The 6,040-nt window shown below is 40.6% G+C and overlaps 1 protein-coding gene across 9 annotated transcripts in view; it reads left to right on the top strand.

Moving 5' to 3' along the window:
- Positions 1–265: 265 nt before the first annotated feature.
- PCYT1A (phosphate cytidylyltransferase 1A, choline) overlaps positions 266–6,040 on the top strand; it is a 56,038-nt gene continuing 50,263 nt past the window's right edge. For 5 of the 9 annotated variants that reach the window (XM_020889657.2, XM_070466173.1, XM_070466170.1 and 2 more), the window contains exon 1: positions 717–856. The gene's annotated coding sequence lies outside the window, so the exon portion shown is untranslated. Of the gene's footprint in view, positions 585–716; positions 868–1,034; positions 1,338–6,040 lie in introns of those variants that run through there. The other 4 variants (XM_020889658.2, XM_070466168.1, XM_070466171.1 and 1 more) reach the window with 4 other exon arrangements.

The following is a 6,040-nucleotide window of genomic DNA, read 5'->3' as shown; positions in this document are numbered from 1 at the left end:
AAGCCCATCTACAAGGGACTCCTCCAAAGGGGTTTGCTAGTTTCTTTCTAGCAAAAGAAAACATTTCTTTTCACCAGTAACCCTGCTGTGTGATTTCCTACCAGTGGCCACCAATTCAAGAATTGTTCCTGCTCAGATGGCCCCAAGTTGATACCTAGGGATCATCTCTTGGTGAGCCAATCTGGGTTAGAAACAACCGGAACACAGAGAGCTTTTCACAGGACTTGGTTGGCGGACGTGCATCTCTTCACGTCACCCAGTAGGGAAAGGTTGGCGCTGTGTGAAGCAGTTGCAGACCATGGTGTGGAGGTAGGGGGTGTCAAGGTTGGAAGGTGTCGCGGCCATCTGCATTGTGAATGTGCTGGTATACGAGTGCCTGGCACCGCGTCAGGCGCTGGGATAGAGCAGGAAGGACTAAAACGGACAGGTCCGCCTGGGAGGGACTGAACCCGGAGGTGGGCAAAAGGCGAGCCACCACGTTAACGCTTCTTGACGGGCTGCCAGCAAGCAAGAGTGACAAGCCACAGACCTGTCTTATTACAAGGTACATCCCATTTCTTCACCGCATAGTCCAATTCCGCAAGGTAAGTGACCCTTTGCCATTTTATGTTGGCTCTTGGTGAGTTATGTTGGCTCATGGAAGCGGAACCACTGTGTCAGAGGTGGTTTTCGAAGAGAAGTCGTGGTCGGAGTGATAAGAGGGAGGGCAATAGGCGGGATTTCCGGTCCGCGCTTCCGTCAGCTGCCTTTCCCGGGCGTCTCCCCGCAACCTCCTCAATTTCCCTTGTCAGTGACGCGGCGCTCTGGAGAAATTCGACGGGACAGTGACCAGGGGCCAGGGAAACGTGAGCTGCAGGTAAGGACCGGGTGTGTATATATCCTTGCGGCTCTCTTTGAGAGGAGAAACTGTGGTGCTGGGACCGCCAGGAGGAGCGACTGAAAGAAGAGTGGGTCAGTGACAGCGAGGGGAGTGTGAGGCTACGACTGCGAGGCTACTGTGACCCAGGGGCATTGACAATGAGGGGACTGTGGCTGAGACGTAGCTGCTTGCGAGGGGTCTGTGACCCAGCAGCAGTGAATACTAAGGGGCTCTGACCTCGGAGAACACGAGGCAGAGGCTGTGTGAGGAATGTGACCGAGGAAGTATGAAGCAGTGACAGCGGGGAACTGTGACCAAGGGCCAACGACTCGGAGGAGACTGATCGATGGATAGTAACTGTGAGAGGACTCTGACCTAAGGGAACATGAAGCAACAGCTGCGAGGGGACTCTAACCAAGGAGCAGTAACTTTGAGGGGGCTGAGTTGGAGAAGACTGTGGGATCAGTGACTGGACAGGGTACTGTAGCGTTTTGTTTGAGTAGGGGGTGTGGTGACTGGGTGAAGGTTAGACAGACCTGAGTTTAATCTGATAGACTTCTTGTGGCTGGGAAGCTTACCTCACCATTGAGCTACAGTTTCTTCCATCGTGAGTGGGAAGTTTGGATTAGATGAATGTTTCCTAAATTGTGGGTTCTGTCCTGTTATTGGGTTGTGTAGTCCATTTAGTGGAGGGAACCTGAAATTTACAAAAAAAAAAAAAAAAGAAATAGACCTGAAATTTTCACATAATAATAGTATTATTTCATGAAACTTGTTTCAGTTATGTATGTGTGAGGTTCTGATGCAAAATGAATTTCATGTGTCTTAAAATGTAGTAAAAAAGTTGGGAAAACATTGGACCAGATTATTTCTGAGTTTTTCTTCTGGCCTAAAATGTCATGATTCTACAGTGAGGGGACTATTTGGAAATACCAAGATGCAATTAGGAAGATCTGGGGCTGGGGCACATCCTCCACCAGATTGACTTAACTGAAGAAGGCTTCCCAAATAAAATTGGAGTAGTTTTAACTGAGACTGAAACTCAGGTCCTCAGTTAGGAGAACCAGTACTTATATATTGAAATAGGGACAGTGATATTTAGAAAGACAGTGAGGATATAGGGTTTTATGATGGGAAAAACTGTTAGGAATAGACAGTGAGTAAGGGGGAAGCTTTGAAGAGGGTAGAGACAAGGCTTAGAAAGGGAACTGAAGATAGAGACAGAAAAGATTCTGCTGAGAATAAAGTGACCTTCAGGGTCCTTTTCAATCTTAATATTTAATGATTCTGTAAATACAGAGAAATTGCTAGTAAAAAGGCACTGGTTGAGAATGAAATTTGGTGCAGTAATCTGTGGTGAACAAATGATCATCATGGAGAAGACAGGATGACCTGGAGAGGTCAACAGTGGTGACTAGAATGCCACAGAGGAGAAGCTTTAATGTATTTAGCTATCCAGCTCAATGATTTTTGTACTTTGGAGGCCAAGACTGGCCTACTGGGAATGATACCATGCTGTGGATAATTCAACTGATGTTTTAGCGTGGGTTTATTTCCTACTAATGCCCTGTCATGAGGTCTGTTAGTGATGCAGATGAAATTGAAGTGAGTTTCACTACTTCCTCCTCTTTTACAGCCCTTTGTAGAAGGTGCTACTTATTGATTGTGTCACTTAGTGTTTTAAAAAAATATATCTAATAGAAGAAGCTTGAGACAGTTTTAACTTACCAGACACTGTATTTATCTGATAACCTGATAGTCACTCCCACCCTTTATACACATATACACTGTCATAGTGGAAGAGATTTCAGAACGATACTTAAATGGGAATCAGTTGAGAATGGTGAGGGATAGCCTTTTTTTGGTGGCACCAGTCTTAGTTGCAGCACAAGGGATCTTCAGTCTTCCTTGTAGTATGTAGGATCTTTAGTTTTGGCTTTTGTGATCTAGTGCCCTGATCCAGCCCCCTGCATTGGGAGTATGGAGTCTTAGCCACCGGACCACCAGGGAAGTCCCAGGGAGAGCCTTTGTTTAGCTAAAATTGTCTGTTTCTAGAATATTATATGTTTACTAGGCTTACATTCTATATAACTAAAAGGAACTACTCAAGCATTTGTTCCTAGAACAGAATATACTACTTGAAGGTTACTCATCACCAAAGGGAAGATGTTCAGGCTTGGGGACTGCAGCACTGCCTCTGGGGTTATTTGTGTTTGCTGAATGAAATGATTCTTTTTGATTTGACCTGCTTTGTAAATTCCTTTTGGAAACCAATATAATGGCCTAATTGATTAAGAAAGAACATTATTCCTTCCTCAGCCTATGATGTCTTCTCTCATAAACAGGTGAGGTTTTTTTTTCCTTGAGGATCTCCTTTTTGGATATGCGATTCCTTAAGGAGAATCTAGTCAGAGCCTTGGATTCCTGGTGACTTTATCTGATGTTAACACTGACTATGGGAAGAATTATTGCTTTCTTTTGCTTTAGATTTCCTTACTGTGGCAGAGAAAGCTGTTCTTCTGGTTAAATAGTCCTTTAATAATCTGAAAAATATGCATACTAACCACATTTAGTATACAATTTCATGGAGTTTGTTAACCATCTGCCCTCATTCATGATTTTCCTGTGGAGCTATCTAATCTGTAGGTTAGACGTGATTCCCCTTGGGAGCTGAATAGCCTCTTTGTGTTATAAACTCTGATTAATTTATGAAATATTCATAGAAAAAGCAAGCATAGTAATGATGGATAAGGACAAAATATCTAATAATAATTGTAATTTTCTTATGTTTTTCTTTCACAGTACTTACATAACTCATCTGAAGCCAGATCTTCTGACTTTCCTAATAGAGATAATTCCTCCTACTGAATCAAACAGAAGTTCTTACGCTAACATTTATGTTCTCCTGAAATAGATTAGAAAGAATAAGTTTTTCTAAAATTCATGATTTAGGGCGAGTTTTTTCAGTTAGAGAAATCCTAAAGTCAGGCTACTTCCCAATCATCACTGGACTTTGAGAGCTCCTTTTTATTCAAGATTGTGGCTGATTCTACATCTTTTACTTATGTCTACATAAGTCACATTAGAAAATAATAGGAAGAAGAGAGTGAGAACAGGGCTCAACTTTCTTGCTTATCTGCCTAGAGAGTAACTTCTAGCATTTTCTCTTTCCTAAGCTTAAACCTTTCTGTTTCTAGTCCTAAACTTTTCTTTTCACAATATTCCTGTCAAATAGGTACCTGCACACATGTATGACATATGATTTGTTAATTGTTTATGAATGGTTTGTGACAAAATTTAAATCCTAACTCTATTCCTCTGTAATTTAATCAGTAAATTCAGGGAATATACATTTTTACATACTTTTATTTTGCAGTATATGCCAGGGCACCATTCTAGAAGGAGAAAAAAAACAAACAGTCTCTAGTATATATTTGGCACTGTGTTAGGTTTGTTTACATACTTCATTAATATAATAAATGAATTTCCTGTATTTTCCTGTTTGCAGATCACATAAGTAGATAGATATATAGCAGGATTGGAGGGAGATTTGTTTGTTTTTCTGTCTTTTTTTCCTCCCTTTCTGTTGGTAACTCTCTTGTTGAAAATTTAGTTTGAAGCTTTCTGCATTTGGACTAGAATGTCTATCAGGGGAACCCATGGATTTGCTACGCTGTTATATCACATTCACAACTCTTTGCAAACCAGTTTGAAGTGAAGGCTGCTAAAAATAGTGATTTATAATCTTTGTTCTATGTTAGAGAACAGAATGAGTGTATGGCACTTAATAGAAACTGGGTGATTCTGGTTTGTTTGTTTGTTTTTTTGGCCCTTAAGTCTTAATCTTTTTTGTTCCATGGAACACTTTGGCATTGTGGTGAAACCTTGTGGACTCCTTTTTTTGATTAATGTTTTTATATGCAAAAAATAGATAAATTATAAAGAAAACAAATTGTGTTGATAAGTAGCTATCAAAATATTTTTTAAATGTGTGAAATAGCACATGTAGTTTTTAACATAGTAAATAAAGCTTGCTGTCTATCAGTGGGTCTTAGAACTATGATAATTTTTAAATGATCATGTGTTTAAATAGTATTTCAAGATATTTGTACCAAGTGTAATATTATATTAAAATATCTATGATTTCTATTGGTGACAAAGTCTATTTTACTGAGTCTACTATTACTATTGTGGCTTACATTCATAATTGAAGGATGGTGGATTTGCCAAAGGCTAGTGAAAATAAAGATATACTTTTTTTAGTCTAAATCCCAGATTCCCTGAATCTGTCATAGACCCTGCCTTACAGATATAAAATCTAAGAGAACAAAATCTAAACACAGGGTTTACACACTGATTCTTCCAGTAGGATAGTGGCAGAGCACATTGTTCAACTGTAAGAACTGTTATAAGTTTCTGGTTTTTTAGGATAACCTCTGTCCTGAAATCCAGCCCTCTGTGGTCAGGCCTAAGCACAAACTTTATTTTGGTCCATGACTAACCCAGAGTCTGACACAGAGTAAGTGCCCACTCAGTGTTTGTTGAATAAGTGTTTCTCTGGAGAGATTAGAGGGAGAGATCAAGTTCAAAGCATAGATCTTAGATGTGGCCATTTACTGATTCTAAATATTGAGGAGTAACATTGAGCCCTGACTTAAGACTAATCTGTCTGTGCAGATAATGTTGTGAAATCACCTTTACGTTTAGAATTTCCCAAAGCAGGCATTCTTTTGACTTAACTATATGGTGTAGTGATATATACTGGTTAGTGACGTTGTTACTGTTGTAGTCGCTAAGTGATGTCCGACTCTTTGCGATCCCATGGACTTTTTAGCATGCCAGGCTCCTTTGTCTTCCACTGTCTCCTGGAGTTTCCTCAAATTTATGTCTATTGAGTCAGTGATGGTATCTAACCATCTCATCCACTGTTGCCCCCTTCTGCCCCTGCCTTCAGTCTTTCTGAGCATCAGGGTCTTTTCTAATGAGTCGGCTCCTCACGTCAGGTGGCCAAAGTATTGGAGCTTCAGCTTCATCATCAGTCCTTCCAATGATTACTCAGGGTTGATTTCCTTTAGAATTGACTGGTTTGATCTCCCTGTAGTCTAAAGGGACTCTCAAGAGTCTTCTCCAGCACCACAATTCAAAACCATGCGTTTTTCAGTGCTCAGCCTTCTTTATGAT

Source organism: Odocoileus virginianus, chromosome 4, assembly GCF_023699985.2.
Source record: "Odocoileus virginianus isolate 20LAN1187 ecotype Illinois chromosome 4, Ovbor_1.2, whole genome shotgun sequence".
Lineage (NCBI taxonomy): Eukaryota > Metazoa > Chordata > Mammalia > Artiodactyla > Cervidae > Odocoileus > Odocoileus virginianus.
The sequence above is the reverse complement of the archived record's forward strand: the minus strand, read 5'-3'. Positions and strand labels throughout refer to the sequence as shown.